At 47.9% G+C, this 25,449-nt stretch overlaps 1 protein-coding gene and 1 long non-coding RNA gene across 4 annotated transcripts in view; one reads left to right on the forward strand and one right to left on the reverse strand.

Annotated features, from left to right (window-relative positions):
- Positions 1 to 17,158, reverse strand: part of LOC144756354 (uncharacterized) — a 98,191-nt gene extending 81,033 nt beyond the window's left edge. The window contains exon 1 of the long non-coding RNA XR_013595132.1: positions 16,957 to 17,158. This is a non-coding gene — a long non-coding RNA (uncharacterized LOC144756354). The remainder of the gene's footprint in view (positions 1 to 16,956) is intronic.
- LOC144756353 (uncharacterized) overlaps positions 1 to 25,449 on the forward strand; it is a 430,517-nt gene that overhangs the window by 29,557 nt on the left and 375,511 nt on the right. The window contains exon 1 of one of the 3 annotated variants that reach the window (XM_078646113.1): positions 17,368 to 17,385. The exons of the other annotated variants lie outside the window; for them this stretch is intronic. The gene's annotated coding sequence lies outside the window, so the exon portion shown is untranslated. Of the gene's footprint in view, positions 1 to 17,367; positions 17,386 to 25,449 lie in introns of those variants that run through there. 3 annotated transcript variants of the gene reach the window in all.

Here is a 25,449-nt window from a genome sequence, read left to right on the forward strand (position 1 = left end):
TGTAATGTTGTTTGTGGATGCAGGAGGAGAGTAATGTTGTTTGTGGATGCAGGAGGAGTGTAATGTTGTTTGTGGACGCAGGAGGAGTGTAATGTTGCTAGTTGGATGCAAGAGGACTGTAATGTTGTTTGTGGATGTAGGAGGAGTGTAATGTTGTTTGTGGATGCAGGAGGAGTGTAATGTTGTTAGGTGGATGCAAGAGGACTGTAATGGTGTTTGTGGATGCAGGAGGAGTGTAATGTTGTTTGTGGATGCAGGAGGAGTGTAATATTGTTTGTGGATCCAGAAGGAGTCTAATGCAGTTTTTTGGATGCAGGAGGAGTGTAATGGTGTTTGTGGATGCAGAAGGAGAGTAATGTTGTTTGTGGATGCAGGAGGAGTATAATGTTGTTAGTTGGATGCTGGAGGACTGTAATGTTGTTAGTTGGATGCAAGAGGACTGTAATGTTGTTTGCTGGGTGCAGAAAGAGTGTAATGCTGTTTGTTGGATGCAGGAGGAGTGTAATGTTGTTTGTGGATGCAGGAGGAGTGTAATGTTGTTTGTGGATGCAGAAGGAGTGGGAAACAGTGTTTACTACGCAACTTTTACAACGCTGTGCCTTTACGACGCAACTTTTACAACGCAAGTAGTTACAACGACTTGCGCTGGGGGTCGCTCTAGGATAGGGAATAGTTTAATTTACTATCCAACTCCTTCCCGACTATCCACGGGGACTGGAGTTGGAATAGTAAATGAAACTATTCACTAACCAGCTCCCCGCAACGCAAGTCGTTGTAACGACTTGCGTTGTAAAAGTTGCTTCGTAAAGGCATGCGTTGTAAATGCATGCGTAGTAACGACATACATCCAAAGGAGTGTAATGCTGTTTGTTGGATGCAGGAGGAGTATAAGGTTGTTTGTGGATGCAGGAGGAGTGTTATGTTATTTGTGGGTGCAGGAGGAGTGTAATGTTGCTTGTTGGATGCCGGAGGAGTGTAATGTTGTTTTGTTGGATGAATGTTGTTTGTTGGATGCAGGAGGAGAGTAATGTTGTTTGTGGATGCAGGAGGAGTGTAATGTTGTTTGTGGACGCAGGAGGAGTGTAATGTTGCTAGTTGGATGCAAGAGGACTGTAATGTTGTTTGTGGATGTAGGAGGAGTGTAATGTTGTTTGTGGATGCAGGAGGAGTGTAATGTTGTTAGGTGGATGCAAGAGGACTGTAATGGTGTTTGTGGATGCAGGAGGAGTGTAATGTTGTTTGTGGATGCAGGAGGAGTGTAATATTGTTTGTGGATCCAGAAGGAGTCTAATGCAGTTTTTTGGATGCAGGAGGAGTGTAATGGTGTTTGTGGATGCAGAAGGAGAGTAATGTTGTTTGTGGATGCAGGAGGAGTATAATGTTGTTAGTTGGATGCTGGAGGACTGTAATGTTGTTAGTTGGATGCAAGAGGACTGTAATGTTGTTTGCTGGGTGCAGAAAGAGTGTAATGCTGTTTGTTGGATGCAGGAGGAGTGTAATGTTGTTTGTGGATGCAGGAGGAGTGTAATGTTGTTTGTGGATGCAGAAGGAGTGGGAAACAGTGTTTACTACGCAACTTTTACAACGCTGTGCCTTTACGACGCAACTTTTACAACGCAAGTAGTTACAACGACTTGCGCTGGGGGTCGCTCTAGGATAGGGAATAGTTTAATTTACTATCCAACTCCTTCCCGACTATCCACGGGGACTGGAGTTGGAATAGTAAATGAAACTATTCACTAACCAGCTCCCCGCAACGCAAGTCGTTGTAACGACTTGCGTTGTAAAAGTTGCTTCGTAAAGGCATGCGTTGTAAATGCATGCGTAGTAACGACATACATCCAAAGGAGTGTAATGCTGTTTGTTGGATGCAGGAGGAGTATAAGGTTGTTTGTGGATGCAGGAGGAGTGTTATGTTATTTGTGGGTGCAGGAGGAGTGTAATGTTGCTTGTTGGATGCCGGAGGAGTGTAATGTTGTTTTGTTGGATGAATGTTGTTTGTTGGATGCAGGAGGAGTGTAATGTTGTTTGTAGATGCAGGAGGAGTGTAATATTGTTTGTTGGATGTAGAAGGAGTGCAATATTGTTTGTGGACGCAGGAGCAGTGTACTGTTTCTTGTTGGATGCAGGAGCAGTCTAATGTTGTGTGCTGGATGCAGAAGGAGTGTAGTGTTGTTTGTTGGATGCAGGAGGAGTGTAATGTAATTTGTTGGATGCAGAAGGAGTGTAATGTTGTTTGTTGGATGCACAAGGAGTGTAATGTTGTTTGTTAGATGCAGGAAGAGTGTAATGTTGTTTGTGGATGCAGGAGGAGTGTAATGTTGTTTGTTGGATGCAGAAGGAGTGTAACATTGTTTGTTGGATGCAGGAGGAGTGTAATGCTGTTTGTGGATGCAGCAGGAGTGTAATGTTGTTTGTGGATACAGAAGCAGTGTAATGTTGTTTGTTGGATGCAGAAAGGAGTGTAATGTTTGTTGGATGCAGAAGGAGTGTAATGTTGTTTGTGGTTGCAGGAGGAGTGTCATGTTGTTTGTTGGATGCAGAAGGAGTGTATTGTCATTTGTGGTTGCAGGAGGAGTGTCATGTTGTTTGTTGGATGCAGAAAGAGTGTATTGTCACTTGTGGTTACAGGAGGACTGTAATGTTGTTTGTTGGATGCAGAAGAAGTGTATTGTTGCTTGTGGTTGCCAACTATCATGTGATTATAAAGTTCCTAAGTACCAATTCCTTTCTAAGAGACAGGGTGGCATTTATTCCTCGAAGGTCATTGGCTGAGAAAAACGTTGTGTTCTATTAAGAAAGCTTTCAGCTGCAGGACTATGAGGTCCATTACACAGCTGCCAATTTTCCTAAGTCTGTGCATGACTAGTTAGGCTATTCCTTCTTTTCTTAGAATTCTGTCACTTGTAGACTTATTTAATAGGCCTTGTCGTCATTCAAATTAGGCCTGCTTGAATAGTGATGCTGTTCACTCGGTTGGCACATCCATACATGTGCATGTGTCTGGGGTAGGCCTGACTGGGCCCTTGCAGTACCCAAGGAGAATGATGGACAACAAGGGGGACCCTAATAGTTTGTTCCTACGAAACCAAAGGAAGGCTACTTGACTTTCTTGTAATCCGTGCACAGTGAGTGACAGAGTGGAATATTCGAGAAAATGTATCTGACCTCCTGCAGCCCTGGCTAGGCTTGAAGAGTCAAATGAGCTCTCATCAGGCAGCCCTACCATCTGGGCATCCCAGTAATTCCTATGGCATGCACAACCAGATGGCTTGGCTAAGAGAGACCAGATGGCCAGGGTCTAAGAATGGCTGACTGGTCACAGTACCTGCTTGTCCTTAGAGGGGACAGGGGCTATTTGGGCTGGATTCTCAGAGTCGGGCTGGGCCTCAGGTAAGGGGCTCTGTGGAGGGCTCACTGAGCTCTGACCCAGGGCCCGGGCAGAGCTTTTTCATCCTATCAAGTAGAGGAGACCTGCAGTCCTTTCAATAATGCAAACGTCGTTCGTAACAGTATAACAGAACATCAACAGTATTCAAACAATAATAACATATACTCATGTAGTGGAAAGCTCGAGGAAACACGAGAAAAAATATCCAGGTGCTCGAACTATGCTCGAGCCACTAGCTCGAGACACAACATAGCTCGAGACACAACACTTCCCCTTCCCTGCCAAACAAAAAAATAAAAATAAATAAGTAACCAATTTTAAGTACACATGTTACTCAACAATGAGTGTAACATAATCTTCTAATTTCTTGGGTTTACAACATATACGTTTAGAACGTGAAGAGTTATAAACATCACTATTCATTTGGCCTCTATGTACAGTAACTGGGCTAAGTTTGTTACTATGCTTGTCACAAACCAAAGATTTCTTGCTAACGTCAGATTCAATAGAAACATCCTTATTTAATGAATCATCACTAGAACGCCCCTTTTCTTGTAGACCTTGACTTCTATTCTCATGTAGACCTTTATCCATGTCAGTGTCATCAATCCAATCGAATTTTTTCCTATCTTCTTTAATTTGTTGATTTTTGCAACCCTTGAATAAAGCGAATCTATTTGCCTTCCATACTTTCCCATCACTTAAAAGAGCTGAATTGAAAAAAATCTTGACAACTTTAAGAGGAGCAGTGTACTTACTTTCCCCTTCACAAACAATTCTTCCTTTTTTTACTTTGTCCACATCGCCCACTTGTAAATTCACGCCTTTTTTTTTTATTGGAGTGTGCTTCAGTTAAATGTTTTTGATTTGTCTCAAGAGTGTGTTTAACATCCTTGACAGCATAAGAAAGTGTCTTAGTACTGATAAGCCACCCCATATTGTCCTTAGTGCGTGGTGAACGTCCTCTCATGAGTTCAAAAGTAGAATACCCAGAGGATTGACATTTGGTAACTCTGTATGCACAAATCATTTTTCTCAATTCATCTTCCCAATCCTTGTCATTACTGTAAGAAAGTTCAATAATACCTTTTATCACCCTGTTGAAGCGTTCTACGCTACCATTCCCTTCTGGATTATATACAGATGTGGTCTAATGAGTGATACCTGTGTCTCTTATGAATCTTTTAAAATTATCACCAGTTTATTGTCCACCATTATCTGAAATTAAATCTTTAGGAAGACCATCTTTTCTAAAAACTTCTCCTAAGAAGTACAGCACACTTTCAGTATCAGCTTTCTCAACCAATTTATATTCTGGCCATTTTGAGAAATGATCAATCACAACCAAAATATATTTTTGTATGCCCTCGACAGTTTTCACTGGACCAAAGATGTCAATGCCAACTCTCTCCCATGGCATATTAGGTATTATAATATGATGTAGAACTGTTTTTAACGTGGTCAAACTCTTATCAGAGTTAGTACATTCAAAACATTCCTGCACTACTCTTTCAATATCCCTATCAATTCCTGGCCACCAGTAAGATTGTTTAGTTCTGTACTTTTTCTTGACAATCCCTAAGAGACCCTCGTGACACAAATTAATAATTTTAGCATGAAAAACTTTAGGAGGAACTAGTTTACCTCCGCACAGTAATAACTCATTCTCAAAGGACAGCTCATGCCTCACTTCCCAAAATGGAACCAAGGTTTGATCAATACTAGATTTCTCTGGCCAACCTCTTATTGTGAATTTACTTACTTCTTGCAGAACACTATCCTGGGACATCTTTCCAATCCATTCATCATGATATATACAGCTTAATTCATTGCAGAAAAAACGCTAGCCACGAACCATTTGTACCGACCTTTTTCAATGCTATCTTTTCTTGAAACAAGACACCTACTTAAAAAATCTGCACTTCTATTGCGAATGCCTGGAACATACACGACATCATATATGAAATCTAAGAGTCTTGCTGAAAAACGTGATATCCTGTGTGAGACATTACTTAAACCATGGGAAGTGAGAACTTTAGTGAGTGGTTTGTGGTCAGTGCATACCGTGACGCATGTTCCCCAAATAAATTGTCTAAAATGTTTCACTTAAACCATGGGAAGTGGGAACTTTAGTGAGTGGTTTGTGGTCAGTGCGTAGCGTGACGCATGTTCCCCAAATAAATTGTCTAAAATGTTTGAGTCCCCACAAGCAACCTACAGCTTCACGTTCTATTACCGAATACTTTTCTTCAGCAACTGTAAGAGCTCTGGACGCAAACGCTACAACACATTCAGAACCATCACTTTGTAGTTGGGACAGAACTGCACCCAGTCCTTTTCCACTTGCGTCAGTTGTAATAAAACGTTTGAGTTTTGGATCAAACCCTTTTAACGCAGGAGATGTGCAAATCTCTTTTTTTATGTTTTCCCAAGATGTTTGACACTCATCAGACCAATGGAACATATTTCCTTTATTTAACAATTGTCTAATGCTATACATCTTATCAGCAAAGTTGTTGACAAATTTGGAATAATATTCCGCAAGTCCTAAGAAGGATCCAACTTCCTCTTTGTTCTGTGGAACAGGGGCATTCATTATGGCATCAACCAATTCTGACTTGGGACAAATTCCACTGGCATTGATCTCATGACCTAAATAGGTTACACTTTTCTTATCAAATTTACACTTAGATATTTCTGCTGTTAATCCTTTGTTTTCTAGTAACAATAATACTTTTGATAAGGCTTGGTCATGTTCCTTCTTTTCTTTCCCCATAATAAGGATATCATCCTGAAAAAACGGCACGTTTTTTATATCTTTGACATTTTCATACATGAATCTTTGAAACATAGCTGCAGCTGAAGCTAGATCAAGAGGGACTCACTTAAACTGAAACAATCCAATAGGGGTAATGAAAACTGTCAGATGTCTACTTTCAGTATGGAGTGGGATTTGATGGTAAGCAGATGTTAGGTCGATTGAGGAGAACCCTTCCATGTTCTTAGTGGCAGAGAGTAATTCAGATATTCTAGGGAGAGGAAATACATCAATAAAAATGTTCTTATTTAGTTCTCTTAGGTCAACACATAAACGGATCTTGCCATTGGCCTTCCGCGCGACCACCAAGGGGGCGACCCAATCTGAAGTTTCTATTCTTTCAATTATGTCTTTATCTACGAGTTTCTGTAACTCACACTCAACTTCATCCTTGACTCCCAAAGGGATGTTTCTAACTCTATGGATGGAAGGTTTGGCATTCTCTTTAAGAATTATTTTGTGAGAGAATCCTCTCAGTTCTCCCACATTACCTGAAAAAACTTCGGGGTGTTTCAAAATGTATTCATTTTCCTGCTCAACATTTGTAGATGTATAGTCAATACATAGTACCGGTTCATGGCTATTGGGATCTAGGCGTATCCCAAGTTCACCTTGATCCCACCAACCTAGAACACAGTGTCCAAATTTAGAAACATACAACTTACACATGGCAGACCTACCCTTGAATTCAAACATAAGTTTCCTAAAACCTAATATATCTATAGGTTTGCCTGTGTAGCTGATCGGATGAATATTAGGAATATCTAGAGTTGATCCTAATTTTGGTTTAAACGGTTCTTCCCATTTGAATTTGTTTATAATAGTATAGGGAGACCCTGAGTCTGCCATTAATGTCACTACTATACCCCCTGCATTTATTTCACATACAGGTTTTTTTCTTTTCTTACCCTGTGTACAAAATTCATCGTCTCTGATAAAACACACTCTGTTGTCACAATCATTATCATCATCATCTTCTTGCTCACATTCTTCCACTATGCATTTTACGGATTTAGAAATACGGCAAGCACGAGCAAAATGACCAGGCATCTTGCAATATGCGCATTTTTGTCCCAAAGCTGGACATTTTTTTGTCGTTAGCAAGGTGTGATGTGCTAAAGCAGCAGAAACAAACCCCTTCAATGTCAGATGATTTATTAAAACGTTCTCTATTCTTGTAGGTTCCCTTGAAATTTTGTTTCTCTGGTTTCATTTTCGCCTTCTCAGTTTTATTGTGACTAGGGACTCTTACAATTTTTATGATTTCATCACCACCTTCGGATTTAGATTTGTTTATAACAGTCCTCGCACATCTGGATGTTAATTCCGCTTTACTGATAATGGCAGAAATCTCACGCAAACTAGCATCACCATTTATCCACAGTTTATCTTGTAAGTTTTGGTTATTACAATGCATAACCAATTGGTCACGAATTAATTCCTCTTCAATGACACCACATTTACAAGATAGCGCTAATCTCCTGAGGGAAGCTATATAATCTTCCACCTTTTCATTTGTCTCTTGTTAACTATGATAAAAATTAAATCTGTGAACTGCTTGACATACAGTTGGTGCGAAGTATGCGTTTAGATCATTAATGGCTTGGGTAAAAACATTCACCTCACTACCCGTTAATATTTTCTTTTCCAACCTGTTGTAAACCCTTAACCCCCAAGGACCTAGGCAATGTAACAAAATTTTATTTTTTCTTTCAGGAGGTAATTCAAAATTTGCGAACATACGTGACAAGAATTTTCAATTCTATTAAGGACAAGGAGGCGAGGATTATGCTTTCTGGTGGCCCACCGCCCTCGGAAACCCGCCAACCCCCACAGACCACGCACGCAACCTGGGAATCATCCTGGACTCCGAGCTCAAAATGGACCGCCAGATCAACTCTGTCTCATCTTCCTGCTTCCACACCCTCCGCCTCCTTCGTAAGACCTTCAAATGGATCCCCCTCGAACACCGAAAGACAGTCACTCACGCCCTGGTCACCAGCAGACTCGACTACGGCAACGCACTCTACGCCGTAATAAACAAAAACCTCATCCGCAAGCTACAGAACATCCAGAACGCCGCCGCAAGACTGGTCCTCAACCTGCCAAAACACTGCCACATCTCCCAGCACCTGCGCACACTCCACTGGCTCCCCGTCGAGGCGAGAATCACCTTTAAGATGCTCACCCACGCACACAAGGCCCTCCACGGCACCGGACCAGCATACCTGAACAGCCGACTCAAATTCCACGCACCCCAAAGGACCCTACGATCAGTCCAGCTTTCCTACGCTGTGGTCCCCCGCACCAGAAAGACCAGATCGGGAGGCCGCTCCTTCTCCTTCCTCGCGGCCAAAGCATGGAACGCCCTTCCGCTCCACCTCAGACAGACAACATCGCTCCCCATCTTCGCAAGAAACCTCAAAACCTGGCTCTTCGACAGACCCCCTCCTTGATGGAATGGAACCTGCACCCCGCCATTCCCCCCCCCACCCCTAGCGCCTTGAGACCCTTACGGATGAGTAGTCGCGCTTTAACAAACTCCTGATTGATTGATTTCTCATTTCTTTAATGAAATGCTCAGCAGCCAATAAAAACAACCAAAAACTACATTTCCCATGAACACTAGGGAATGACCATAGAGACTACAGTATAAAGGGTCCCAACATTAGTCCTTCTTCCTCTTTCTTTGTTGTGGAAACAGTTCAAGGTCAAAATAAAATCCAATGTAGAATAATAAAAGCAACTCCAAACACGCCGCAGAAATCCAAAGGATCTGGAAGCAGGCAGTAGAAGAACTCTGGGTCCGTGAACCAGGAGAAAGATGAATTTCAGAAGGAAGTCGGCAAACTCTACTTCGGGTCTGAACCTGAAAGAGATATAGAGCCGTAACATCCAAATAATGCAAGAGAGTCAAAAGCAATCCAGGGGGGGGAAAAGAACAAGGAACAAATTTCACAATAGCATCAAATAGATTGCAGAATATAACAATGCAGATCAAAACAATGGGTGGGGGGGAGGAGCCAAGATGGCGTCCGGGTAGGACGCTCAGTCCCTCGGCTCCGAGGATCATCTCCTCCTTTGCAACTATCCTGTTGTTTATCCTGGCCCGCCGTGGCGGATTGTTGATTGTGATGACGTCCGGCGACCTGTGGAGAAATCCTGATGCTGTGCCGTTTTCGCTAGCGGGAGAAATGACTGATTGCGATATGCGGCCCGCAGCAGTTCTCAGACCGGGGCCTCGAGTGGATGGTGAGGCCGGCCGCTCAGTGCACAACTCGGGATGCCAGCGACCGCTGTGAGCCGGTCAGATCCTTCTTGGTGCGAGGCAGCCGAACCTCAACACGCACGCCCCGCTGTACTGCAGGTACGGTTCTACTCGTGCCTGGCGCTTCGTTTGGGGCACCGCACGGCTGCAAGAGCCCTATTTGCTGGCTGCCGAGAAACGGCTTTCGTGGAGCTCCGCAATCGACGGGAGGCTCCAGAATTTCTGCCTCCGCTATATTTTACAAGACGGTGTCTCTATGGGTCTTAAGCTGGTGGCGACTTATTGGCATTGTTTGTCAACACTATAGTGCGTGGAACTCTGGCTTCCCACTTTGAGTACCCTGACCTGTTTCGGAGTGTCTACCCCCACGCAAACGGCGGCCATGATGGAACACAGCCTGGGGAAGTCTGTGCTGCAGTGTGGTGGCGGAATTGTAGTGCAAGGGGACGCACTCGAAGGGGAGAGTGGTGGAGATTTGGGATATGGCGATCTTCTGGCGGCTATTCTCTCCCTCCGTCACGTTCTGGCGCACTCTGCTCAAACCCTGATCGACAAGGTGGATGATATCGTGCGTGCACTGGGAGGATTGCGAATGGCTGATTCGCAGGTACATTTCGATTGTTCTTGTTCCTCGTCCGTCTCCATCAAGATGGCTGCCCGATTTCACAATGGCGGATCTGAATCTCCGGACCTCCAAAACTTCAATGCTGCGGATGTTGCATGCCTGGGGCGAGGTGATGACCTCGGACTGGAATCACGACGAGAGTACTGGCCCCTAGCCATACTCCTCATTGCCCGGGGGTCGCCTCGGGTGTTGTCGGATGTTGACATTTTCCCTCCTGGCTCGGCTCCGCATTGTGACATGGGGATGGTTCATTCTGTGCCCGGGATGGGATCATTGGGTTTGAGCGTAGCTGCCATTATTGGGTGGTTGTACCGACTTGCCACTTTTGGGTTGATGTTCGCGTTTTTTTGGGACACTTTGGTAAACTGTGGTGCACGTGAAAAAACGGGACAGGGATGAACGCTTCCTATTACTGACTGATGGGTTTCTCGTTGCTGACCGAGCCTGATATGTGATGTGCTGATTTCTTTGACTATGCACTGTGCCGGCTTCGTGCCTTGTGAATTGCTCTGCTGGTAATGTTTTTTGGCACCGGACTCTACATCCCTATTGATCCATGGGAGGGTGATGCTGGGGACGGACATGTGGGATGTGGATCGCTATCCTTGCTTACGATGTGGGCTGCCTTTGTGTTTCTGACTTCTCTTGCTTGTAATGCTTGCCGCCGCCGGACGTTATGTTTAGTGCTGTTGACTTTGCGGGAGGGTGGAGCCGGGGGACGGGTGGTGGACTCCTCCCCGCTTTTCCTTTCATGGGAGCTTAGATTAGGTTTCTTCTCTTACTTTCTACATTTCGGGACTCCTTTTATTGGGCGACAGGCACACTGCTAAGGGGGGGGAAGGCCGTAGCCAGCGCAGAGGTGCAGGGTGGGGGGTGGATGGGGGGGGGTTTGTTTTTATTTTTGGTTCTATGGGCCTTCTATTCTTTTTCTTTTTCCTCTTTTCGGGGTTTAGACGTTTTTCTAGGTGGTGCGCAGCGATTCTGGCGTTTTTGTTGTATTGTGCAATTGGCTATCCTGATTATTACAGGCCGGAATCACCCTGTTGTGCTATGCTATCCTGCTCTTGTCTATCCTTCGGAACGTAAACCTTTAAAATTAGACCTCTGTACTCCTGGACCAGATCCTTCGCGTTTTTGTATTGCAATATATTGTATTTGCGAGCCCTGGGCTCTTCGCTGTGTTGTAATTGCGGTTTCTATCAATAAAGGTATTTAAAAAAAAACAACAAAAAAAAACCAATGGGTGGGATAATCCTCGCCTCCTTGTCCTTAATAGAATTGAAAATTCTTGTCACGTATGTTCGCAAATTTTGAATTCTATATCAGGACAGGAGGCTCCGATTATGCTTGTTTAAAGCTGGTTCACCACCACAGAAGCAACACTATCAATCGGCTTATAATAAAATGATTTGAAAACTGAATCAGAAGACCAATCTGCGGCCTTCATAATATCAAAAAGAGTAACCCCCATGGAAAAGGCTTTAGAGGCCATTGCTCCACGGGCAGAATGTGCACCAAACACAGATACATCAATGCCCGCTTCGGACATAAGCCAACGCACCCAGCGCGCCAAAGTAGCTGGAGCGACAGGGCGAAATGGTTTCTGTAATGCAATTAACAATTGACCCTGCATGTCTGAACGTAAAGAAGCAGTACTCACCTCATAATCTTTCAGGCACTGCACAACACAAAGATTGGGATGTGCGGGAAAAGACGGATAAGTAATTAGAGAAGTATTACACTTAGTCCGTCTGGAAAGGCGAAAAGAAACACCTTCAGGCGTGAAACTGCGACCCGCAAGATCTAAAGCGCGGACATCCGAAACACGCTTACAAGAAAGGAGACACAGCAACATGGTCAGCTTAGCAGACAATTGTTTACGGGACAAAGACGAATTGGAAGGCCAGGCCTCCAAGAAACGCAGTACAATGGAAACATCCCATAGCGAGACATACTTAGAAGTGGGAGGTTTCGAGAGACGAATACCCTTAAGCAATTTAGAAACGAAGGGGTGTTCCCCAGCTGGTTTGCCATCAATTTGGACGTGGCCAGCTGAAATAGCGGAACGAAAACTGTTGACCGTCCTATAAGCCAGACCTGAAGAAGCCAGAGACGCCAAAAAATTAATGATCAAACAGACATCCGCTGAAACGGGATCAGCTTCCCGTTGAGCACACCAATCGCACCACCTCTTCCAAGCACCTTTGTATCGCTTGTGAGTATTGGGAGACCAAGCTTCACTAATGAACTTGGAAGCGTAGCTCGAAATGCCCGAGATCGTCCAGCGATCCCCGAGATTCGGCACGCCAGCAACTGGAGAGAGCCTGATAGAATCAGGGGATGCGGATCTTCTAGAGGATCCAACAAAAGATTCCACTACTGGGGAAGAAGGAGAGGTGGCTCGCAACACATCTCCAGGAGAACCGGGAACCACGCTTGAGCCCTCCAGAGCGGAGCTATCAGAATCAGTTCCGCACGAAACCGTTTGGTGTAAGCCAGAACCCTGGGAAGCATCATGAATGGGGGAAACGCATAGCACAGAGTCGACAGCCAATGCTGAAGAAAAGCATCCGTGGCTAGAGCTAGCGGATCCGGTCTCCAACTGTAAAAGATCGGTAGTTGTGTGTTGAGGCGAGAGGCAAACAGGTCCATGCGACACTGACCCCAACGCCGAAGAATGGAACGGAACACTCGAGGATGGAGCCTCCAGTCGCTGAAGTCCCGAAGATGTCTGGAGTGCCAATCCGCAACTTGATTGTTGCAACCCGGAAGATATTCCGCAATAACAGTGATCCTCTGCTGCAGACAAAAATGCCAAAAGTCCTTGGCTATCTCCGCCAACACCTTGGACCGAGTCCCGCCCAGTTTGTTGACATATCGGACTGCGGACACGTTGTCCATCCGGAGAAGAATGCAGCAACTGGTTTGACGTGGAGAGAAACACTTGATCGCAAAGGAACCCGCTAGGAGTTCCAGACAATTTATGTGGAGTGACAACTCCTGAGGGGACCAACGACCTCCCGTCGAGACAGGACCGCAACGGGCTCCCCAACCCCATTGACTGGCTTCGGATTCCACTATCAGTTCCGGCGACGGCCCGAATAGAGCCCGACCATTCCATGCCTCCATGTGGTCCAGCCACCACTGCATCTCCCACTTCACGTCCTCTGACAGAGGAATTTGATCTGAGTACCTGAGACCTTTCCGGAGATGCTGAATCTTCAGACGCTGCATTGCTCTGTAATGGAGGGGACCCGGAAAGATCGCCTGAATGGAAGAGGCTAACAGACCGACCACACGTGCCAACGATCTCAGTGACACAGTCTGTCTGGAAATAATAGACATCAATTCCCTCTTGATGTAACGAATCTTTTGTCTGGGCAAGAGGAGCTGGCAAGAGATGGAGTCTATCTGGAAACCCAGGAAATCTATAGACTGAGTGGGAGTCAAAACAGATTTCGCAATATTGATCAGAAACCCGAGAGATTGCAAAAGACCGATGGACCACTGCAGATGTAGCAGAAGCCGATTCGGACAATCCGCCATAAGGAGGATATCGTCCAAATAAATAATCAGTCTGACCCCCCGAGCTCGCAAGTGTTCCACAACTGGCCTCAGCAGTTTCGTGAAGCACCATGGTGCGGACGAAAGGCCGAACGGGAGGACTTGATACTCGTACCAAACCCCTAGCCAATGAAACTGGAGAAACCGACGATGAGGCTGGAAGATTGGTATCGACAGATACGCGTCCTTGAGATCCAAGCGCACCATCCAGTCCCCCTCGCACAGGAGATCCCGCGAGAGATGGATGCCCTCCATTTTGAAGTGCCGGTAAACCACCCCACTGTTGAAGTCTTTCAGGTTGAGAACCAGACGAGATCCGCCTCCCTTCTTCTCGACCAGAAAGACGGAGCTGGCAAACCCCGTCGGATGGCGGACGGTTGGAACAATCGCCCCTTTTTGGAGAAGCACATTTATTTCCTCGGAGAGGCAAGCCTGATCTTGAAGGGAAAAACTTAAACATGGGGGAGGACGGGTCTGATGCATAGGGTGATAGAACTCTATCTTGAAACCTTGTACTGTTTCTAGCACCCATGCATCGTTGGAGATCATGCGCCAGTTTCCTAGGAAAAACTGTATCCGACCCCCCAATATCACATCGCAAGCATGAATCAGGCTCACCTGCTGAGTTGGAGTCCTGGTAGTGTCCTTGTTGTCCTCCGGAGCGACCTTTTCCATACTGGCCTTTTCCCTTGCGGGAAGGATAGAAGTTTGCTCTCGTGGAGTAACCGGAGTCATGTGCTCCACCACGGTGAGAGGGGTTACCTCGGTTGGACTGTTGGGCGTTGCCACGGCCGAACGAGCGTCCACGTCCTCGTCCGGCCCTTGCAAAAACCGGACGCATAGCCCGGCGCAAGGATGCTTGCCCCTTGTCAATGCCACTGAAAGTTGAAACAAACTTAGTGAGTTCCTTCAAGAAGGGCTGTCCAAATAAGAGACCCTGCGAGTCAGGACCAGACTCCGATGTGGCAAGTTCGGACAGCTTCGGATCCAACTTCAAAAGAATCGACCGACGTCTTTCAGCAGACACTGCGCAATTGGCATTACCCAACTGGCAGATCGCTCTTTGTGCCCATTCGATTAGGTCGTCCGGGTCCACAAGAGCGGAGGCCTCCTTTGCTTGAAAACCCAGATCAAGGATCTTAGTAAGAGGACCAAGCATGTCCAACATTTTGTCCTGACAAGACCGCCACGAACGGTCAAGGCCCTTTTTCGGGTCCTTAGCATATTTCTTTAAATACGTGACCATCATAGGATCGACCTCCGGTGTCTCAGCCAAATGGTCAGCGAGGTCGGGCCGTGGACATTCGGAGCGTAGCCGTGCACGGACTGAAGCCTCAAAAGGCTGCCGAATATGAGCCTGAATGTAGGCTGCCACAGCAGGCGAAGGCAACCAGGAAGACGAGTTTGGATGCAAAATATCCGCCGGCTCAAATGTGAGCACCGAAGGACGTTCAGGCGCGTCAACAAAATGCTCCTTACGGACACGCTTCGTAGGCAGGGGTGAAGCATGGTCCGAAGACGTGGAAGAGTGCACATTGTCCGAATCATCATCATGAAGAACAGAAGTACTAGAAGGCGCAGACGCCAAAGTCTTGGCCAGTCTCTGGAAGTCTGATTTATGGGGATTAACAGGGGACTTCGTGGATTTTTTTGAAGGAGGTAGCCAGCCTTGCTGCTGGGCATACAAATTCAAATGACGCTTCAGAGGATTGATTGCACGTACCAGTGCTTTATTAACCGACTTTTGGACACCTCTATCCAATTGTTCCACCAAATCATGCTCCAGTGAGCCTTCATCCTCATCCCCATAGTAGTAATCATCATCAGCGTCGTAGTATTCAGCCATTCTACACAAGCGTAGAAATATTAGAGCCCACAAGATGATTACAGCAAATATTGAGTGTCAAAACACAAGTCAAGGGGGAGTGTTAGAACCCCACAGCAGGCTTAGTCAAGAAGCAGGCACAAACCTGACTCTGAAAATGTTCAAATGTGGAGGGAGCCAAAGCCTGCGCAGCTCAAAAACACTCTAGGCAGAGCCTATGCCACAAAGTTACAACCAAAGCCTTCTCCAGACTCCAGTGTCACACGGGGTTAAGTTTTTGGAGACAGGCTGTGGGCAGGGACGATGAATCGACCGTCGTCACTCAACCGGCGCTGAGGAAACCTCAGAAAAACCGGAAACAAAGCTGCGCGCATGCGCGACCGCTGCCTGCCACCAAAAGACCGTCTCGAGAGTGCTCGCGCTCTCCTAACAAGACGGAAACCCCTGCTCCCGCTCCACCAGAGTCCGCGAGCAGCAATAAGCGCCCGGACTGAAAACGGAGGTGAGACACACGCTCCCTAGCACAAACTCCGCTGCGCACCGACAGCAAAGGAAACGACACACGAGGAGACAGAGTCAGAGAACTCCAACGACGTGTAAATACAACGCGCTACAACCATACGCGCAATACAAGTAATTAAGGCAGCATAACAGTAAGGAAACAAAGCAATACAGTTAGCAATCAGCAATAGAAGGTAGAAAGATATAAAGCACTTAACTGGCTGCGGAGCAGCAAAGAAAGAGGAAGAAGGACTAATGTTGGGACCCTTTATACTGTAGTCTCTATGGTCATTCCCTAGTGTTCATGGGAAATGTAGTTTTTGGTTGTTTTTATTGGCTGCTGAGCATTTCATTAAAGAAATGAGAAAGCATAATCGGAGCCTCCTGTCCTGACATAGAATTCTTTACTCTCAAAGGTCTCTAGGTAGTTAATTAGGTAATCTCTCCATTCCTCTGTAGAGTGGTGTGGCTCACTGGTTAGAGACGGCAGAGGACGGCCCGGGACCAGGGTTCAATTCCCGACGCGGCAGGGTCGTGCACCAGGGTCAGCGGACTCGATAATTCTCGCCTCGGTGCCTACTCTAACCAGGGATCACACTTGGCAACTCTGGGCATTAGCTTGCCTCATCTCCACAACGGCCCCCCACATACGCCAGGGATGCCTGGTTTCACCTTGGAGATACCCAGTAGGGACCATCTCACAGGGAAAGCCAGGACGGGTTCCCCAGCGGTCTACAGCGCGGAGATACCCCATGTGGAGTGATTCATGCGCTTTACAAGACATCTTACATTACATTACAAGACATCATTACATTACATTACATTCCTCTCACCTTTGACTTGATACTTCACAGTCTTTCACCATAAATTTTTCAGGAGCAGGTAGGTTCATAATTGCCATTGCCATATCAATAAGCTTATGTAACAAATTGTAAAATTTAAAGTAAGATTAGAAGTTACTCACTTTTGTTGTAAAATAACAAGGTGCCTTAATGAGCAATAAATACGTTCCCTATTCGGACCGGTAACGTTCTTATTCTGTAATATTATACTATGCCAATATAAACATTACTTAGCCAATGTAAACAGACACACGACTTGTGTGTATTTCATAAATATAACTAATAATTTTAAGAGCTATCCGTGAATCTTGTCCACACACTCGTGCAGTGTTCACGGATAAAAAAAAAAGGTAGAAAAAAAATCCAACATGGTGGCATGTTCTGTGCGTGAACACGTAGAGGCGTGTGACGACTAGCACCGGTCACGGTGACGTTGTTGTTTCAGTGACAACAGATCGCATTACTGCTGGTGCGTATTCGAACGCTCGCCGAATGCAGTTGACACTTGAACAAAGCGGTTGACAAAAAGTTATTTTGAACGTCTATGTGAAGTAGGTAACGATCCTTCAAACTTGTTGTTTATCAAGAAGCACTAACATTCACCCAATTACCGCTCGATGACGCGGTCGGCAAATAGCTCTGTCACTTCGTAAAACAGCTCGTGAAAAGGTTCCAACTGTGGAGTTCACCTGACTGCCGCTCGGAACCGCAGCCGATAGTCAGTTCAAATGTTAAAACAGTGGATTTAGCTTGACTGCCGCTCGGCAATAGTCAGCTCAGTAATTAATCTTCATTTGTAAATATTAACACCGTGTAGTTTTTATCGTTAACACGTGTGTATAAGCTGCCAATGTTTACTGAAGTTCCTCCGTAAAATAAATCCACTGCACTTTAAATTAAAGATATCCTCTACAAACACTCTTGTTTGTATTTAAATCCACATAAATACGTTTTGTGACTTACTTCAGATAACGGTCTTTTCCCTTTCTTTCACTGTTATAACGATTCATTCTGACAGCACAAAAGTATTTTCTTTAAAATCCACTTGCACGCTTGGATTCTTTTCCAGAGTTAAGCTAAGGCATCGTCGCCATTATTGTGTCGGATTAATCACTGACAAGTGGTAAATCATCAAATATGTTTATTTGCAGCTTAACCCTCACACAGCAGGGAACAGCCGACATCTACAGGATCAGTCCTTTCAATAATTCAAACAACCGTTGGTAACAGTATTACAGAACATCAACAGTATTCAAACAATAATAACATATACTCACGTAGTGGAAAGCTCGAGGAAACACGAGAAAGAATATCCAGGTGCTCGAGCTATGCTCGAGACACTAGCTCGAGACACAACATAGCTCGAGACACAACAGGATCCAAGTAGAACAACGGGCCAGAGAATGTAGCCCCAAGCCAAGGGCTTCCTTCCCAGGCTTGTTGGAGCTCTGACCCGGGGATGAATCAGAGTTTATTAACCTGGACAAGTAGCAAGGCATCCCTGGGCCTGTGGGACCCCAACCCGAGGACTTTGGGATATGACAATCTAGAGAATTGAGCCCAGGCCTTGGGGCAAGCCATTTGCGCTCCGACTCAGGGCCTGGTCATAGCTTGTGAACCCGAGCAGAAAGCCCATCCTTGGACTTCGGAACCCTATCCCAGGTGCCAGGTGACATGGCACGCCGGGGGCGAAAGCCCGGAGCTGGAGTCTTCTACCTCAGAGCCCCCTGGTGCTCTGACCCGGGGCCCTGGCAGTGCTTTTTTACCCGGACAAGTAGAGGAGACCTTTCAGTTCCAGCGGGACCCCGTCCAAGGAGCTCTGGCCTGGGGCCCAGTCAGAGCTACTGAACCTGGGAAGGCAGCAGAAGCCATTCTGGGCGAGTGAGACCCAGTCCTGGACACTTTGTGAAACAGCTGGTCAGGGTATGGAGCCCAGGAATGGAGGCTTCGAACCATGGGCCAGCTAGAGCACTGACCCGGGGCCTACAGGGGAGCGCCCCTTGGGTCTGCAGAACCCAGTCCTTGGCACTTTGCAACACAGCCTCCAGGAGAATGGAGCCCAGGTTAGGGGTTCCACATCCACCATTGGACCCCGGTTAAACCAGGACTGCAAGACCCACAATTGTAAGAACAAAATAGGACTAGACTAACACGTTTTTACGCATGGGCCTGGGAATCTTGGTAGCAATTTTGTCTTGTATATGTAGCTCAAACTTTAGAAGGGGCTTAGTGCACAAAACTGTCATGTGTGTTTGTGAATTCTAAGTGTGAGTTGTGTAGCACTTCATTGGAAAAGGTCTTGCCCCCTATGGGAACCGAGGTGCAATGGTATGGAGTTAGTAGCCTAGAGTAATGAACTGGTTACCTTGGGAAGCCCCAACTGAAAAGGGGGGGCCCTCGGCCCCCCCGCACGCATGGCGGCGCGGCGACCGTCGCCCCCACTGTCTCCGTTGTTGCCATTCGGCGGTGGGGGCGTGCCCTGGGGGGCGCGGCCCACCGCCGATTGGCTGGCGGCCCCCTTGACCCGGATCCTGGGAAGTGGGTCCGGGTCAGGGGGGGCGGGCTAGAGGAGGGGCCACCTGGCCCCTCAGGAATAAAGAGATAGGGAGCGCCCAGGAGACCCCCTTGTCCCTGGACGCTCCCTCGCCGAAACGGTGTGCCCCGCGCTCGGGGCTTCTTTGTTTTATAATTCTTGTGGTTTTATTTTTCAGGTGTTGTCTGGGAGCAGGCGCGGGAACCATCGGACCCACGCGAAGGATCTGCAGCGTCGGACGGCAGAGAGCGGCCTCGTCAAGGCGGAGAGCGTCTGTGGCCGTTTTTGCTCGACTTCGTCAATCGGCCTCGTGGGAGCAGGCGCGGAGCATTTCTTTGCCGGTTTACCGGGTTAAGGGAGTTTTGGTGCGGCGGTCCGTTTCCAGGGCCCGCGAAGGTATTGTGTGGGGGCGGGAGTATCCGGCATCGAAACAAAGGCGGAGATTGCCCGGGAGGAAACGCGGGAAGCACCGGCAGTGTTAGACTGTTGTCCCCAAGATACAGGACTAAGAGTCCGGCTGATTCTCGGAGCATCGGTTTGTGGCTTCGTGAGGGGGTGAATTTTGGCACGAAGGTTAAGGCGGCAAAGCAGGGACGTTAGGCGGAAGCGAAGCAGGGTCGACCAGGGCAGCGCCTGGATGGGAGACCCTTAGTGAGAGGTTATAATTGTAGAAAAGGAAGTGTTTCCACAGCTTTGACAACGTTAGTGATCGTGTGATTATTGTGCAGGAAGTGACATAAAGTGTGCTAAAACAAAAGGGCCATTTCTTACAAGGTTTTTGGTTTAAACTTTATGTGTTTGTTATGAATGACGGAGCTTCCAGCTTAACTGTGTTTCTTGCTACACTGCTGTGTTTTCTTTGTAGTTCATTGTGCTGGGGGTGACACGTAGTGTGCTATCATAGGAAAGCAAAGGGGACAATTTTGAATTGTTTTACCAATGTATTGTTGTTTCTCTACTTAGTAGACAGTCCTAGTGAATAAGGGCTGGGGCGGATACAGAATTGTCCTGGGCTTGGAAGAAGTGTTATTTATATGTCACGTGTACACGGTGATAACATTATTGTCTAATTTCAGGCACATTAACGACATTATTGGGGACATTCGCTAGCGGACAGGACGTGAGAGCATCCAGCACAAGGTGCGGACCGGAGCCGCGGACCGTTATCGCAGGCGGGGACAAAGGACTGGTCGGTAAGAGGGGTACGGGGGGCTAGCATTCATTGCTCCAGGTGGCCGCCGGGTGGGTCTACAATAGGTTTACTCACCCCCTTACATAAGCGGACAAGCCGCTAGTGTTGCGGTCGCCGTTGCATGGTGCTGAAAGCCCCCTGGTGACCCTCCATCTGAAAGGTACACACAGCTGACCTGTTGGGAACTAAGTAGGCAGCGGGTGTTTTTGGGGTTAGCGTCATGCCAGGTCCAAGGGGTGGAAAAAGGGGGTCCAACATGGAGGCTATGATGCGGGCTATGATGCGGGAGATGAGCGACATTAAGCAACAGCTAGGACAAATTAAGGAGCGGGAAGCTCGGTTAGAGGATAGAGAGGGCGAGGCACCGGGCCCGTCCGGGAGACCGATCCGCAAGAGGGTGGCACCAGTGCCAAGAGGGGAATTTGTCACCCCGCAAGGGAAACCTAGGTCCAAACGACCCAAGGAGGCGGTCCCCACCCCAGGCCCAGTGGATCCGTTACCCGCCGCACCGCCCGCGGTGGTCCCACCCCCGCATGTGCCTACACCCATTGCCCCTGTGGTGCCGGTGCCGGCAGGTCAACCAGTAGACGCTGGGTCTGCTCCCGCACCGGTGCCCACAATCCCGGGTACAGGCGGGCCACACCCGGCGCCCGCCCTGCCAGCTGTGCCAGGACCACTGGGCATAACCCCAGTGGTACCTGTTGTCCCGGGGGGTAATGTAGATTCAATGCCACCCGAATTGTTGTCTCAGTTAACGGCCATGATGCCATGGCTCCAAAAAGGGGGAGCCTTCCCGAATTCTGCAGATCATGCGGCAGAGGCGGCAAGGTTTGTGGAAAAAATCAGATCGGCACCGGTCGCCGACAGTGTTGCATTGCCAATTTCTTCTCCCCTTACAGGTCCAAGTGTTCCCCAGCTGGACGGAGTAAAAGGGCAGCCGCCCCCGGTGCCCGCACTTGGTAAGGAAGTGGCATTGCCGCTCTTGGGGGACGGTGTGATACCTTCCAGGAGCGAAAATCTAGCTCAGCATGTGTCTTTAGCTGTGAAAGAAATGATTTGGGCTGATAAATACGTGTACATTTATTCTTTATTGTTGGATAATAGGGAAATGGAGCAGGCAAAAGCACTGAAAGAGTGGATGCTCCCAAGTGAATGGAGGGCGCAGTGTACTAGATTCAGGGTTGAGGAAAATCTCAATAATTGGATGCAAGCATGGGCTGTTTTCACTGCGGTTAAGGCTGAGCGTCCTCCAGATCTGCAGGCTGCATTGGCTTGCTACTCGAGCAGGATTGTGGGGTGGAGTCAACAGTATTCTGGGGAAGCGTGGAAGGGTTATGATGTCAACTTTAGGAAGGCATTGGAATTCAATAGATCATTGCCATGGGACTCGGTAGATTCCATGGCTTGGCACAAACAGTTCTCTGACACTGCACCGCCCCCTCAGTTCGGTGCGGTCAAGGCGTTCACTAGACCGCAGCAGCCCTTTCGGCCCCCCCAAACGAGTGAAATACCTGGGAAATTTAGGGCAGGTGGGCCAGAGAAGAAAGGGGTGTGCTGGGATTTTAATAGGCGTACCTGCACAAGGGCCGCGTGTAAGTTTAGGCATGCATGTTCCTCCTGTGGGCACCCCTCTCATCCAGAAACTACCTGTAGGTCCAAGCAAGGTAACACAGGACAGAGGGGTAGGGGAAAGCCACTATAAGTCAGACAGGTTACGCCCCCCCACTCCAGTGGATGTGGTGGCAATGATTCCATTTTTGAACAGATACCCTGACCACAAAGCGGCCACCCTACTCCAGGAAGGTTTTTCTAAAGGTTTTAGGATCCCGGCCGGGGGATACACAGGCAGTGCGCACTGTAGAAATCAACTATCAGTCACACACAATCCGGCTGTAGTGGCCGCCAAAATCGACAAGGAGCGTTCCTTAGGCAGGATATCTGGCCCTTTTTCTGCAGTGCCAGTACCCAATTTTGTGTGTTCCCCACTGGGAGTTGTCCCCAAGAAAGAGAAGGGGCAATTCAGATTGATTCATAACCTGTCAGCGCCAAAGGGTGCGTCACTGAATGATGCCATTGACGAACGTATCTGTAGTGTTAAGTACGCCTCTTTTGATCAGGCTGTTACCTTATTGCAGGCCACTGGACCCGGGGCGCTGATGGCGAAATCAGACATAGAATCCGCCTTCCGCCTCCTCCCAGTCCACCCGGCGGACCAGCATCTTTTAGGTTTCACCTTTAGGGATAGGTTCTACATGGACAAATGCATGCCTATGGGTTGTTCTATTTCTTGCGCCTACTTTGAGATGTTTAGTTCATTTCTTGACTGGGCCATGAGACAAGTGTCGGGCCATCAAAGGGTCATGCATTACTTAGATGATTTCCTCTTCCTCGGTACAGCGGGTTCTCAGGAGTGCGCACGGGCATTGCAGGAATTTTGCGTGCTCATGCGGGCTTTTGGGGTCCCGCTTGCGCCCGGGAAGACGGTGGGCCCGACCACCTGCTTGGAATTTCTGGGCATCGAGATTGACTCAATGGAGAGATGCTTTAGACTACCTAAGGACAAGGTGTGCAAATTCAAGACATCGCTACAGTTATGCCTCCGGAAGGAGAAGGTCACTTTGCAGCAATTACAGGAGGTGGTAGGGCAACTGAATTTCGCACTAAGAATCATCCCAATGGCTCGCCCCTTCTCTCGCTCCATCGCGCACGCGATGAAGGGGCTGAGGGAAAAGCACCACCGCACGCGCCTATCGTCTGAAATTCGCCAGGATATGCTTATTTGGATGGCATTCCTGGAGGATTTTAACGGTAGGGTGGTCTGGCCCGACCCGCTCACGACATCAGCGGAGTTGGGACTATGGACTGATGCGGCCGGTAGTGTGGGCTTTGGTGCCATCCTAGGGAATAGGTGGGTCGCTCAACAATGGCCAGAAGAATGGAACACATGGGGTTTGCTCAGCAACATTGGCTTCCTGGAACTTTTTCCAATATGGGTGGCACTGATGGTTTGGCCCGAACACCTATGTAACCAATCAGTGGTGTTTTGGTCAGATAACATGACAGTGGTGGAATGTATCAATCAGCAGGGGGCGCGGTGTCCTTTCATACTTCGTCTGATCAAAGAAATTGTTCTGCGGTGCCTTAAACTGAATGCTAATTTTAGAGCCAAACATGTCCCTGGTGTTTTAAACAATGCTGCTGACTCCCTTTCTCGCTTCAAAATGCAGGTTTTCAGGGAACATCTCCCCACAGCAGACCCCTCGCCAGCACACTTCCCAGCAGTACTTTGGCAGATTGGTGCCCCAGATTACAAGACCTCGTGGTCGCTAGCCTAGCCCCCAGGACCAAGACGGCTTACGAAGGGGCGTTTCTGTCTTATTGTTCTTTCTTGGGGCCACAGTGGGAAGTGCTTTGGGCGAAGGAGGATGGGTTTGCAGCCTATTTAGAATGGATGCACAAAGAGGGGCGCTCAGTGGCAGCGGCAACCAGACATAGGGCAGCAGTGTCATTCTTCGCTCAAGCTAGGGGCTTCCGGGATCCCACTAATACCTTTATGATACGCAAGGCTTTAAGGGGATGGCGCCGTATTCAGGGACACCAGAAGGATAAGAGGAAGCCCATAGGGTTGGCCCGGCTAACAGCCTTACTGGGCATGCTGGAGATTGTTTGTAACTCGGAGTGGGAAGTGCTTCTTTTTAGGGCGGCATTCTCCCTGGCATTTTATGGGGCACTGAGAATTAGTGAACTTGTGGCAGGATCCAAGTCTGACATACTAGGTGGCTTGCAGAAGGCTGGGGTGACGATAAGGGGTGACACCATGTGGGTGATTATCCAGAAATCAAAGACCGATCAAGAAGCTAGGGGTCACACCATAGTTCTGCAACGGGCCCCCGCCAACCCGTGCTGCCCGGTGAGGCACGTAGAATCACTCATGGGACTATTGGTCGGTTCAGCAGGCAGGGCGTTGCTCTGTCACGCCGACGGGAGCCCCTTGACCAGGTATCAATTCAGGAGAGTGTTCGAAATAGGGGTTACAAAAGCGGGTCTTGATCCTAGAGATTTTGGATCTCATTCCTTCAGGATTGGGGCAGCAACTGAGGCGGTGGCGGGGGGCCTCCCAGTGGAAAGAGTGAAGACAATTGGGAGGTGGTCGTCAGACTGCTATAAACGTTATGTTCGGATTGACATGCTATGATTACCTGTCACTCACGCTTGGTCTCTTTCCGCTCTCTTACAGTTTCTCAGACCTGTTACGCAGGGGAGGAATTTGTCGTCGGGCACCGCCAATATTCATCGGCACGGAGCGGCGAACAGGAAACAACAAAGAACAATGTCTGGATTGTCGGTCATTCATATGTGAAGCGAGCGGAATGTGTCTTCCTGTCAGGTGACAAGAAGGAAAGGGCGGCACAACTAGGGTTGAATATCACGTTCTTTGGCAGAGGAGGGTTGTGTCTTCACGAGTTTAGGGGATTCTTCCAAGGGCTGTTAACACGCCAGCGGGCTCCACCGTCAGTGGTGATACTTCACCTTGGGGAGAACGATTTGGCAACACTGGGCAGGCGCATCTTGATTGAGGAGATTATCTCAACAGCGGGTTGGATAGCTAGGACCTGCCCCGGGTGCACACTAGTATGGTCACAACTAATACCTCGACTTCAGTGGCGGGGGGGTCATTCGGTCAGGGCGTTGAATCACTCGGTAAAGAGGATCAACACAAGGTTGGATAGGTTGTTTCGAACCCCCGTGTTACAGTCAATACCTCATGGGTGCATCTGGGGTCACAAGTATTACTTGAAGGACGGGGTTCATTTGACAGAAGAGGGTAATGTCCTATGGTCTGACAATATCTGGGCTTGGCTAGAGGGCTGGGATAGGAGGAGTGTGTCC

The sequence above is a fragment of the Lissotriton helveticus genome, chromosome 5_1 (genome assembly GCF_964261635.1).
Source record: "Lissotriton helveticus chromosome 5_1, aLisHel1.1, whole genome shotgun sequence".
Classification (NCBI taxonomy): domain Eukaryota; kingdom Metazoa; phylum Chordata; class Amphibia; order Caudata; family Salamandridae; genus Lissotriton; species Lissotriton helveticus.